Source organism: Cucurbita maxima, unplaced genomic scaffold, assembly GCF_002738345.1.
Source record: "Cucurbita maxima cultivar Rimu unplaced genomic scaffold, Cmax_1.0 Cma_Scf00008, whole genome shotgun sequence".
In the NCBI taxonomy this organism is placed as follows: Eukaryota; Viridiplantae; Streptophyta; class Magnoliopsida; order Cucurbitales; family Cucurbitaceae; genus Cucurbita; species Cucurbita maxima.
In genome coordinates, this window is record NW_019272024.1 from 5434092 (window position 1) to 5447635 (window position 13544).

The following is a 13544-nucleotide window of genomic DNA, read 5'->3' on the forward strand; positions in this document are numbered from 1 at the left end:
CCCATGGCCACACACATAAGAGAAGAGTAGACAGTCCGGGTGATCTTTTCTTCTTCTCCCTGAATTTTTTCTTGAACTGTAAAGATAGGTTTACTCTCATTAAGCTTGTCTTGTTGAATTTCTTCTTTCTCTGTAAAGGAGTTAAGCTAATTCATTTCCTATCCAGTCAGTAAAGGTGATTGAGTATAAGGTTCTGGAAATAGAGGTTCGGGTTCAACAATAGCTAATTCATTTATTCTTGTTTCGACTTTCCTTACTGTTCCGGAGCAGTTAAGAAGGAAGAGGAAAGAAGCCAGCAGTGAGACAAGGAACCGGGGACAGGTGATTGAGTTCCGGAGCTGATCTTTCTTTCATTCATTTCCTCCCATGTAAAGGAATAGAATATCTTATTCTTCTTCTTTCTCGTCAGGGTTTCGAGTTCAGTAGCGTCTTCATTAATTTACTCTTTCTTGAAAACAGTTAAAGGATAGGTTCAGCTTTCTTGCTTTCGGCTGGAAAAGCTGCTAATTCAGCATTTAATATCCCTTCTAGAACTGTCAAGTCTGATTAATGTGTCATCTCCCTTTAAAGGCTATTAGTGGGATAGGTTGAGTCTAATTAATGTGTCATCTCCCTTCTTTCTCTACTCTATCTCCTGTGAAGGTTCAGTAGTTCAGTCTCTTTCCTCTCCCTCCCTTATTTGTTCCGGTTCTGGTTCAGGATTTCATAATGATTTATTTCCTTCCTTGTTTACAGTTCAATCAGTTAAATAGATAGGTGAAAGAAAAAGACAAAGAACAGATTCGAGACACACCTACCTTGTTTACTGTTCAATAATAACTCACAAGAATTAAGGAGAAAGAGAAGAAAAAGAAGAAATAGGGACAGGTGAAGAAGATTGGGTTCCGGTTCCAGTTTGAGGTTGAGTCTGACAGTTCACTCTCATTCATAAGCAAGGAGTATTGCTCTTAGTTTACCGTCTTCTAAAGAAGAAATAGGGACAGGTGAAGGAGAAAGAATATGCTTTACCTAGTCTTTAAAGGTGAGAAGGAAAGAAAAGATTCGAGACACACCTTGTTTACAGTTCAAGAAGGTGAAGGAAAAAAGATAGTGAAACCCGAGTTGGATAGGTTCAGGAAAAGGGTTTCGGTTGAGTAAGTAGTGATTGATTGAGTTTACCGAGTTTACTGTGAAAGAATAACTCACAATAACGGAACAAGTAGTTTAGTCGAATGAATCGAGAGTTGAGTCTGAACTCGAATGAATCTTACTTGAGTTTTGTCTTTCAAAGCTGCTAACTCCTGAATTTCTTCTTTCACTGTAAAAGATAATTCATCTTTAGTTGAGTCTTTGTTTACTGTGTTTGAAGGAATAAATAGGGAATATCGTCAAAGGTGAAGGGAAGGTTAATCAATAAGGTAACAGGTTAATCATTAAGGTAACAGGTCGGGGAATAGAGTCAAAGGTTTAAGGTTTCGTCTTTCCTTCCTCATTACCGAGTGTTGGAATAAATAGGCAATGAAATAGCTTTACCTTGTTCAATCTGGGAGGGAGTTAAGGAGAATGAATCTTATCTTGTCTTACTTTCGGCTTTCCTTATTAATTACCTCGTTCAATCAACCATCTATTCTATTTACCTCCTCATAAACAAAGAAGGTGAAGGAGAGAAGCCTATTTACCGAGTTCCTTCAGTAGTTCAGGCAATGGAATTGCGAGACCGAGTTACATCAGTCGAATTAATCAATCTTTTTCTCTTCCATCTTTGAATTGGATTTGACCTTATTCAAGAAGAGAAGGTTCAACTTTCGTCTTTCAAAGCTCCTAATGAATTTACTCCCCTATAAAGAAAGCAACTAAGGATTGAATGAATTGACTCTCCCTACTGTCAAGGAGAATGCGTCTTTCTTGTCTTGCTTTTGTCTCCCTCAAACACAGTAAAGGAGTAAGGAATGTTTCGTCTTGACTCGAAACAAACACTTGAAGGTGAACGAGTGAAGCAGTTACAGAAGGTGAAGGAAAGCAAAGAGAGAGAAGAGACAGACCGACCATATGTTCTCTTAATTAAAGAAGGTAACAGGTAAGTAAATAGGTAAAACTGTTGCTAATGAATGGACTCTCCTTTACAGTCTTTGTTTGAAGGGAAAAGGTTTGATGAGGTTGAGTATTGACTTGTTGGAGAGGTTCAGGAGAATGCATAGGAAAGGTGAGAAGCCACAAGACCTAGTTTATCTCCATAATGAAATAATAAGGGATCAGGGAATAGAGTATAAGGAGCGGATCATACAGCCTATGTTTACTGTTCAAGAATAGGGAAAGGATCCAGATCAGAGAAAGAATAAAAGACCTAGTTACTGGGTTCAAGCAAGAAAGGATCAGAGAAAGAATCAAAGAAAGACCTAGTTACCGGGTTCAAGCAAGAATAAAGAGGAGAGCGAAGCAATGAGAGACCGTAAAATAGTTAGTTCAACCCTTCAGTCGTCGAGTAAATGAATTAGCTGCTTTAGCTGCTTTACCAAAGAGTCAGTCAAAGAGTGAAAGCAAGAAAGGAGAAAGAGCTGTTCCAGAGGGTATAAGTCAGGTAATATAGGAAAAGAAGAATGAGTAAGTGGTTCCAATGAATAAAAGAAGTATTGATATCTTTTACAGTGAATAAATAAATAGAAGTAATTGAGTTCAGGAGTTTCCCTACTGTTTAACGAACCATACATAACTGAATAGAGGAAAAGGTTAAGGTTTTCTCTTTCGTCTTTACTTCCTGTTCACTCTCATTCGTAGTTCAATTAGTCTAATTCATCAATAGGTGAATATCGGTTTCTTTTCTTCTTTCGTTTCATCTCATTCTTGTTTCGTTTCTTCTTTGTTTGGTTCCGGTTCATCTTTCTTCTTCTTCTTTTCTTTCACTCAGTCTCTCATAGAAGTTCTCTTCTTTCTTTTTCTATTTCTTCTCAATTCCGATTCGCCTTCCTCTTCTTTTCCTCTTGTGACTTCTGAATAATCAACTATACAAAAGTCCCTTCATTATCTTACTTTCTCTCTCCCTTGAAATGGCTTCCTCCCCTGCTATGAGTTCTTCTTTCGACTGGTTGACGCTTAGAGCTAAACTACCACCTAGCGCACTAAGGCACCTCATAAGGCTGGATCAACTGAATCCGATAGTAGTTGTCTCTGTCCACTAGAGTGGTGAATGAAAAGCATATTCTCCTATTGCAAGAGTGCCTGCGGAGGCACTTGCTTAGATGAGAGTGGAGTTCCTTCACCTTCAATTGCTTTCCTCTCAACCTCGAACAGCCCCACAGCCTCTCTCTCGTGGGCTAACCAATGCGCCCCTACTAACAGCTATCTAATGCAAATATCTCATTTATGAGCCATATTCGCCTGAATTAAAGGCAATTGAGAGCCAAGCAAGCAAACCTTAAGGCCCACTCGACCTGTATGGATTCCGAAGAACTATAAAATCAAATGAGTAAGCAGTATACTTTCAGTCTAAAGTTTCAGATATCAATAGTAGTGAATATCTATATTTTCCAATATTCAATTGATCGTATGGAAAGATGCCTACACAGAACCTATACGAAGGAGTAAACAAGCCCCGTACTCTACTTGAATTTGACTAGGCATTGATTCCCATCTCGTTCAATCAATCGGCCCTCCTAGGACTGTTGTTTCAAGAATCTGACATTAGCAACCTGAAACGTGAGTGGGGAAGCTGACTACACCTTAGCCCTTTGACTTGAGTTTGATTTCTGCAGTGCTCTATGAGCCGACTGCAAGCACATACCTATGGATCTATGTCACCAAAAACCCCCAGCAAGTCTACCAACCAGCACAGATCTTCCCAAGCAACTTCCAACTGCGCCAACTAGACATGTATCGAAACTTGGCCTATCTCCTCGTTCGCCGCCCCAGAAAGCCTTCCCCACCAACTCTATCTTCACTTCTTGTTCTGATTATGAGGGAAACGGTTTGAAACCCATAACTAGGAATCCGCACTCCCACTCCACTTTGCCTTCGTCCAAAAGAGCTTTGCGCCTGTGCGTGAAGGAATAGACACGCTGATGCTAAGGAAGAGATTGAAAGACACTTTTCCTTTGGAACGGATACGACTATTAATATCTTAATATAAATTCTTCTAACTCGAAATAGAAGCAACAAGCTCGCCCTTTTGTTTTGAAGATTTGGCAACGACAGCGCTACCTAAGCCCATTCTTTCTTCACTTGTGTGACAAATCAAGAAGTTGGTTCAGTGAGGAAAGATAGGGAGAATCTTTCTTGTTGTGGAAAAGCAAGGGAGACGAATATCGAGATTGGGTTCGCGCTCCATAACTAATAGAGAATTCCCTTCTCTAACAGATACTTGGCTTAGAGAGTAGCTAACGTCCTCGGCTGAAGCAAAGATAAGCTAAGCCTTGGCGCAACTCTGCCCGAATCACCCTAGTCTATTGGAAAGATCTGCCAGAACCCTCTTCTCCTTCAGACTCGACTACACGTAAAAGTTGTCTCGGCTGAAGCTAACTCTCTTTCATGAGTGCATAGATGGATGATTTCTCACTTATCACAGCTTGTTGAGGCAACTTCTAAGTTGGCATACCTTGCATACATTGAAAGAAGGACTGCTCCTTTCTCTTTCTTCAGACTTTCAAGTGACATCCATCCCATTCCCGCTAGTGCTACTCTGCCTTCTTTCCCGGCATATCTGCTTTCTTGTCGCATATGCGCTGCTACTAGTTAGAATAAGCAACTAATATGGTAGACTATCGCATATCTTCTTGAAGCTGGTGGTATACATGCGCATATCAGCTATAGAAGGAAGCGGAATAACTTAGTCAGAATCAATCTCCTTTTTAGGAAAGGAATGGCACTAGACTCAAATAGAGCAAAGCTTGCAATATGAGTGTTTGTTCTGCTTTCACAAATGGATCAGCAGTGATCTCTACGGAGTTTTCCTGCACCCGAGCTAAGGGGTTGAATGTCGAAACCAACCATCCCCAGAGTGCGGTGAAAATCCAATATCAATCTGTCTTCCGCTTTGTTAATACATTGATAGCCTGATTAGTAGAGGATTCGAACCCCATAGAATGGTATGGGCTAGATGCCTTCTGATCGTTAGATATAATACACGAATTTATCTATGCATTCATTGAATACTAAATCTCACTAAACCTTCTTTCTAAGTAGTATGATAGAGGTGACGAATGGAGAAAGTTTGATCTCTTCCGACGACAAAAGTGATCAATTGTTGGGCTTTTCGAGGTTCTCTTATTAGGTAAAGAGGTCGAATAGCAAAAATAGCGGGGAAAGACAAAGATCTCGCTTCAGTATGGCTAGGCAGTAGCAAGGAAGGTCTCTCTCGAATCTACACTTTCGAAGCTCGTGCATAAGAGCTTGAAGTGATTCCATTTCTTTGTTTCGAAGCACCACTTGTAAAGGAAGGTCCCAGTCTAATCTTATCCTTTCTTTTATTGGTTAATCCATTTTTTCGGAAAAGGGCTATACTATAACTATAGGATGGGGTCCTCTAAGAAAGAGAAAATTAGCATTGCCTCGTAGTATTGTCCTTATTCTGCCTTATATCACACCTTATCCACCCGTTAAAAGGGGGCCGGGAGTGGAAATAGAGCTCCAGCCTAACTACTAAACTACTATTGGTAGACGAGGTCAAATTCCTTCGATCAAGTGAAAGCGGCAGGATAGGCCTTTTGCTTTTGATAACCGATTCTAAGGAAAGGCAAACTAGGACGCGTTAGAAATAGCAGGTTCTAGGGCAAAAAACGAATGTTGTTCCATCCCCTTTCATCTTTTGCTAGCTCTTTGTCAAGGTCAAGTTCTCTTCGCTTTCTACTACCCTTCCTGTTGAAGTGAAGTTCTAATTAGAAAGGCATATATTTCCATGTAAGTTGTATGCTACCCGGTTGGAGTGGCCTACAAGGTAGGGATATGCTGGAAATGGAACGACATAGGTTGTGGGAATTGGATCAATTTGAACTGATCCAAATAAAAGTACCCCTTACCTCACGTATTGGCTCTCCTTATTATATTCTTATACTTTTAGTCTAATTCTCATTCTCAGCATCAAGGGGCTCTCAACTATAAGATAGTGGCTAGTAGTCGATTCTTCGGAGTTCACAACCGTAGCTGCATCAAGCCCTAGCCTACCATCCGAACTTGTTGAATCAGCATCGTAATCAGCAGTTGGAATTGAATCAGTGCTTGGTCTATTCCTCCTACTCGTTATTCCTTTCATTTTGCATTTTGACTTGTTGATAACCTTCGCTGCTTCCGAAAGCCGCCTTGGAGTGGATAAAAAGAAAAAAGAAAAGCCTGCCTTGCGCCCTGTTTCTCCTGAAAGGTCAGTTCAAGCACATAGCCTGAACTACACCTTTAAGCTATCAATTCCATTCGATCTCCAGAACTGTCACCTACGAACAACCTTATTCATTGACACTGATACAGTAAACTTTTTGAAGCAGTATGATAATAAGGCTTCCGTCACCTCTGATTGCTAGGGCTAGTTCTATGATGTTGTTTTCTCTGTATCGTATCTTGCCCTCGTTCCCCGGGCCTACTGCCAGCAGACGCCTTCCCCTCCGTTTGATAGTTCCGTTCTGTCTGCTGCCCCCATTTGCGTAGTTGCTTGTTTCATCTTTCTTGAAAAGATATGTGGTTGGTGTTCAGAATTAGCTTTATAGCCTGCCGGAACGAAATCTAGAGACAATGCAGCAAGAGCGAGACCCGGAAAAAGAGCAAAACCCAGATAGGAATATTTTGTAGCCATGATCGTGATAAAGATCAAGCCTGCTGTGTACCCAGGCAAAGGACATTGAGGCTGACGCTTCTAGAATACGGTTTAAATCATAAATCAAGATCAAAGTCAAGAAATTGATGCATAACTATTTCAGACCCCTCCTTGAACTTGTATCCATGGCAAATCCCTGATTCACTTCTCACTCCCAAGGAAAGCAGGGCATAGTGTGAGTGATATCTTTCTTTCGTTGAGGAGACTGTAGCCTGAACTGAAACCTACACTCTTTTCTTGTGTGTAATGCGTAGCTACTATTTCTAATTCTAATTCATTCTTATCGGTTTTTAACACCTCTCTTCTTAAAAAAGATTAGGGCGGGGAACTGAGGAATCAAGCACCTTCGAACCGCAAGGGCTAAGACTAGTGATCTTCTTCGCATCGAGATAGAAACTCATTGATAAAGGATCTCACCTTACTCTAAGAAGGTAGCTTTCTTACTTCGGATGTTGCAGAGGAAAGACTAGAAGGAGGGAGAGTTGGTCAAGTCTTAAGACAAGGCTCGAATAAATAAGCTCTTACAGTTAGGAATGAAACAGACTAACTAAGAGTAGGAATACAGGGAAAAGAAGTCCCCTCCACTCTGAATCAGTGGTGGATCAAAATCAGTCATTCACAACCATGAAGGGTTCCTCGAAAAGGGAAGGATTAGTCATTTTAGAAAGAGAATGGATTCGGTCTTATACATACGCGAGGAAGGTAATAAAAAAAGGAAGGAAAGAAGATGAGTTCTTCTTTTCCATATAGCTTAGGAGTTGTGCGAGATAAAAGTCTGATGCACGGTTTTGAATGAGAAAGAAGTGTGAGGAATCCTCTTTTAGACTCTGACTCTCCCACTCCAGTCGTTGCTTTTCTTTCTGTTACTTCGAAAGTAGCTGCTTCAGCTTCAGCCACTCTAATTTTCGATATTCCTTTTTCTTTCTCATCAAACGACATCTTCTTCTGGAAATCCTAGCTATTCTTAGCATGATATTGGGGAATCTCATTGTTATTACTTAAACAAGCATGAAAAAAGGTATGCTTGCGTATTGGTCCGTCAAATCGGATATGTCATTATTGGAATAAGAAATTGTTGGAGACTCTAATGGTGGACAAGCATGATAACTTATATGCTGTTCTATATCGCCATGAATGATGGAACTTTTGCTCGCATTGTATCATTTGGTCTACGTACCGAAACTGATCACATTCGAAATTATGCAGAATTCTACACAATCCTCTTTTGGCTCTCTCTTTAGCCCTATGTCTCTTATCCTTAGGAGGTCTTCCTCCACTAGTAGCAGGTTCTTTCGGAAAACTTCATTGATTCTAGTGTGGATGGCAACCTATATTTCTTGGTTTCAATAGGACTCCTTACGAGCATTGTTTCTATCTACTATTAGATCAAAATAATCAAGTGATTAATGACTAAACCAATAAATAACCCCTCACGTGCGAAATGATAGAAGATCTCCATCCTTTAAGATCAAAAAATTCCATCGAATTGAGTATGATTGTATGTGTGATATGATAGCATCTACTATACCAGGAATATCGATGAACCCTATTATGGAAATTGCTCAGGATACCCTTTTTTCGTTTAGCTTCTAGAATCTATTTCTTAGTTCAAGATCCCTCTGACTAACTGGAATCAAAGAATGAGTAGATCTGTTCCGCCCAAAATGGGAATGGGCTAGGGGGGTTATTTAGAATCTATAATCTGATGATCGAGTCGATTCCATGATTCTAAGTTCATTCCATACCGGGCCAGAGGAATAGGGCTAGGTTATATACATTCGAATTATGAGAAGGGGTCATCCGAGCGTATTGAAATAGATACTATGTATACATATGGATCCCTACGTCCTTCCATTCCATTTAGGATTAGGAATAGGCGTACGGACCTTTTACATATCTCTCGTTATTTGGGACCCTATTCTTTGGGCTTCTATTGAATCGAGAAATAGGGTTGATTGTCCATCTTTTTGATATAATAGTAAGGCATCCTCCAGATAATTCAAATCGAAGCAGTTGGATGTCCGCCTCGGACCTATATGACATGACCGAGCAATAGAAATACTCTAACACTCTACCTCATATATTCCATACATCACACTAGATAGATATCATATTCATGGAATATGCTTGAAAGATGCCTTGGTGGTGAAATGGTAGACATGCGAGACTCAGAATCTCGTGCTAAAGAGCGTGGAGGTTCGAGTCCTCTTCAAGGCATAATGTTGAGAATGCCCCTTGAATTGGAAGGAATAAGTTCGGCAGCGGATCACGAAATCTTTGCGATCTTCTCTTGAATGGGAGTCAGCTTTGGAATCGTCCGCCCTGCACCCCCGAGTGTATGTAACTTCTGGGAAGATGCCCACCCGTAACCCAGAAAGTACATTACATAGTCCGTTTTAGGGATTGGCTACTTACCCATTCAGTGACTTTGGCACTGGACGTTCAAAAAATGGGGTAGGGGTGGGTGAATTCATCTCCTTTCAGGGCCTACCCGATAGAGAATCCAGTATTTCTTGGTTGTGAATATCTGAATAGGACGAACCAACCGCGGCTCGTTGAACTGAAATGTGTATTCTCCATATAGTAGGGGAAAGGGTCTCGTTGAACTGGAATGTGTATTCTCCATATAGTAGGGGATCTTTCAATGGAGAAGATCCGAGATCCGTCGACCTAAGATGGTCTATTTGATTTAGTTATTCAGTTAAACCAATGATTCGTTATTGTAACAGATTGAATCCGGGGATCATTTGATCCAATAGCGTTCCGTTAGATTTGATCCGAAGTGCTTTTCTTGCATATTCTTGATAAACCTGCCTTTCTATATACATATAGGGTAGGGGGATCTGTTTGGGAAGTCAGCCCTTTTACATCTCTTCGTCTGCAAAGAATTCTCGATGCGAAAACATAGAGACAAAAGGCTGATCTTTGAATAGGAAAAAGAGTGGATCTGCGGGATCCCAAATGAATTGGCTTATTCGAAAAAAGTCTTGTTCGTTGGAAGGCTGATCTCGTGTCTGGTACTGCACGGTTCCACTCTGCAAGAACTTCGAATCATTCTTTGAATCAGAAATGATCTGCTTGCCCCGAAATGACCTAGCCCAATAGGGAAATCCCAATGAATTGGCCCTTTCGATACAATCAAATGGAAAGAAAGCCCCAAGGGCGCCATATTCTAGGAGCCCAAACTATGTGATTGAATAAATCCTCCTCTATCTCTTGCGGGTCGAGGACACCTTCCCCTTCTTTCCGATTCGTATTATTCATAGAGAAATCTCTTATCAACAATAGAACAAGATCCATTTTGTATCATATCTACGGGTGATTCCTGGGTTCGGGCCGAAGAAGCAATCTCACTTGATCATTATCAAATCGACTGCAATCTTTTTCTGTCTGGGAGGATCCCAATCCCAAGCCTTTCTATATGCTATGATAAGCATCTTCCTTGTTCTCTTTCGAGCTGGTTCTACCCTTTCAATCCTGACTTCCTAAGTACCAACTGGCTGAAGAGGGGCTTGACTCACTCTGAATATCCAGAGATGATGATTGAGTAAATGAAGTAGTGGCAAGGAGGTTGTTAATATACACTTTATTCACTTGTCTGGCTATAGCGACTGTTTTTCTTTGATAGCATGCTTGACTTACCACCATTGCTTTCTGAACCTAACCCTTAGAAACCCCTCCATCTAATTCTCTTTCTCTAACCGTATGTCTAGTGGCTAGAGCAAAGAATCAATCAATCCGCTTTAGCCCCAATTCCCTAAACATTGATCTACTTTCAAATAAACAAACAAAGGTCAATCAAGCTATATAAACCAAAGAGAGACCATGGATGCCTACAGCTAGCCTTTCAGCAAAGAAAGGGATTGGCCCATCCAAACTCAAATTACCATCCTTGAACCATCCTCACGCCTGAAATTAAAGAAGATGATGGATTGTGTAACGAATGAGAGTTGGTTCTTGTGGGGCTTAAAGGAAAGCTAAGAAAGACAACATAAAGAGAAGCGAGCACTCCTTAGAAGGGGAAAGACCAGGATTGAGCAACGATTTAGACCATCCTCCTAACTATGCCTGAAATAGCTAAACAAGGTAAGAGGACTGTCTTTCACGGAGCTGCTGCTACAATAAGGCCTTCGGTAGCCAGAGGTAGAGTTCTTCCATTCAAAAAGAAAGAGAATTATCCCGCTTTGAACAAGAGGCATGCTTACTGGTCTTATTCGATGATTGGATGTCCCAAAGGTGCTCTCCACGGCGAGAAACCTAGGGAGTGATGAACGGCTTGTTATCAACAATTGAAGAATGGCTTTGCTTGATTTCCTACCCCTGACTTCTGCTGTTCTCTTTCTTTGAGTGGAAAAATGAATGACTTAGTTCAAAGAGAGGTCAATGTCAATTGATCACCTCGGTCGGTAGCCAAATGTACTTGACTTTACATACACGTTGTTGGGGGGCACTCTCATTTATTTGAAGAAAGCACTTCCAAGAGGCAGTCCCTTGACCTTTACCATACATGGATAAGTCATTTGTCGTACAACGCTTGCCCCCTAGCTTCTTGACGCTAAACTACAAGATAGCCTTCCATACCTTTTGAAAGAAAGGAGAAGAAGGAGAAGTAGATGAGAATTTGATAATAGCAGGCGCAGGGGAGAGTCCGAGTATCTACTACAGGGCCAAAATGAGATAACAGGGCTCTCCCCGATGATAGCTCTCCGATAACGTGGAAAAAAGAGACTCGACTCCCTCCCAAATTCAACTTGCTGATCTGAATTTGTGCTATATTTCCCGGATGGAATTCGCGTGGAACCAACATCACACGGTCTCTCTCGAGAAAAAGAATATGTTAATTGGCTACGCCCCTTCGAGAAGGCTAGCAACCTTTACTGCCCACAAACTTTGCACCTGGGGATTAGTTATAAAGGACTTGGAGACGGGGATTGATTTCTGGCTGTCCTAACAAGCCAAATAGCGTAGCGTATAGAAGAAAAAAAGGTATCCCAGTGATCGCCTATGCCCTTTCTTTGGGTTCGTTTTGCCGAAAAATCAAACAAAGGGGTAAGATTACCTACCTCTCGCCTATGCTTCTGCCCAATGCCATTCAAGGATAAGAGGACGCCCTTACCTTACTAAAGAAAGAAAGTCATGCAGACCATTAGTGAAGGGCCGGGAATCAGTCAAAGCTCTAGCAGGAGGGTACGAATACAGGATGGGGGTAATTCATTCTCTTTACCCCAGTGGCTATTCTAGCTTTGTCTCAGAGTTTCAGACCGGGTTGCTGTTCTACCAAGCCTTCAGCCGAGGGCTTCAAATTCAACGCCGATGAAAAAAAGAACAAGTACAACTAACCATGCGCGAATACATTTCTTCTTTTGTTCTATATATAGAGAACAAATATCAGAGCAAGCACCAATAGCAGTAGATCGGGAACAGAGAACTCCGTGGGAACAAACTGCCTTTGGTCTTAATCTTAAGCTGACCTTCGTCGAAAGAGTTGAAGACGGTAAGGTAGAAGCGAGTTTATCTTGACTAGTTGCCCCTTTCTCTTAGAAGAGGATATCCACCCGGATAGAGGGAATACAAAGATAGTAGGAACGTAGGGAATTCCAGAATGAGGGAAAATAGAAGATCGAAGAAGCGTAACTTCTCAAATCAAATAGTTGGGGCAAAAGCCTTAGATTCTCTTATGATTTCCTTTCGGCTCATCTCCTCTCTTATCCTCCTGGCTATTCCCCCTGCTAAATCAGATCTAGTAGTTGTAGGCAGTGTTAGAAGGCTAAAGCATTACGAAGTTTGATAGAGCATTACTAAGTAAGAAAGACAGACCGAGCTAGCTGTCTTAGACGCCTTAAGGCTGAAGGTTAAAGCCTGACTTCAGTCATTCCTATAGCTTTCTGTTAGCCCAGACTTCCCATTGAAGTTAGTATTTCAGTGTTCTTATACAAAGCCCCTGCTTCATCTATGTCGGCAAGGCATAATACCAAAAAGGTAACTCGGGAATAAAGCCATTAATCAGACTTAGGCAAAAGCCCTTCAAATCCCTTATCTTGGAATTCCATTACTAAACCTGGTGAAGCAAGCCCTTACTTTGATGAAAGAGTTTCAAGATGCAAGTATGATTATTAGTTGAAAACCTAGTCTTTATAAGTCCCACGGTGGGAAAGAAAAGCCATCTAAGGTAATAAGCTACTTTATCAGCTAAAGGATAAGCAATAAAAGGCTAAGGATCCTATCTAGCTTCTTCTTCCCAGATCTGCTATATCTAGCCAAATCTCCTTATCTGCTAAAGGATTTCCCCTATCTGGGGAACATACGGAGGATGCTGATTTTTCGGGTCTTTACTTCGTCATGTCTCGTCCTGTAATAAGAACCATGGCATTCGCAACCTTGATCTAGTTAGTGTTAGTAGAGGCCGTACTTGGAATAAATAATAAATAGATGGGGAAGGATGTCTTTTACGGGAGGAAGTTTGAATCAATACCTATTTTTGATCTCTTTCCTGGCGAAGGCATTAGAGCTAGAAGAAGAAGCCACATGAGGACAAGAAAAGGCCTTAAAGCACAGATTTACCACACACACCCTGCTATAGAATATAGAAGAAGATCAGCTAGAAGCTAACATCTCAGTAGGCTGCTCGGAAAGCCTATTCTATTATCTGGAAGAACTCATTATAATAATAATACTTGAGGCTAGGTTGTTAGGAAGTTCATTCTAGTCTAGTAAGGTTAACGAGTTACAGGGGAGCTCCAAGTAAACCTAACTCACCACTTTCAGGTCTGGG

General features: G+C 41.1%; 1 long non-coding RNA gene across 1 annotated transcript; it reads left to right on the forward strand.

Moving 5' to 3' along the window:
- The first annotated feature begins 227 nt into the window (after positions 1-227).
- On the forward strand, positions 228-9223 carry LOC111483334. Its single transcript, XR_002718344.1, has 3 exons — positions 228-240; positions 5054-5057; positions 9147-9223. It is a non-coding gene; the product is annotated as an uncharacterized LOC111483334 (long non-coding RNA).
- Positions 9224-13544: the final 4321 nt, after the last annotated feature.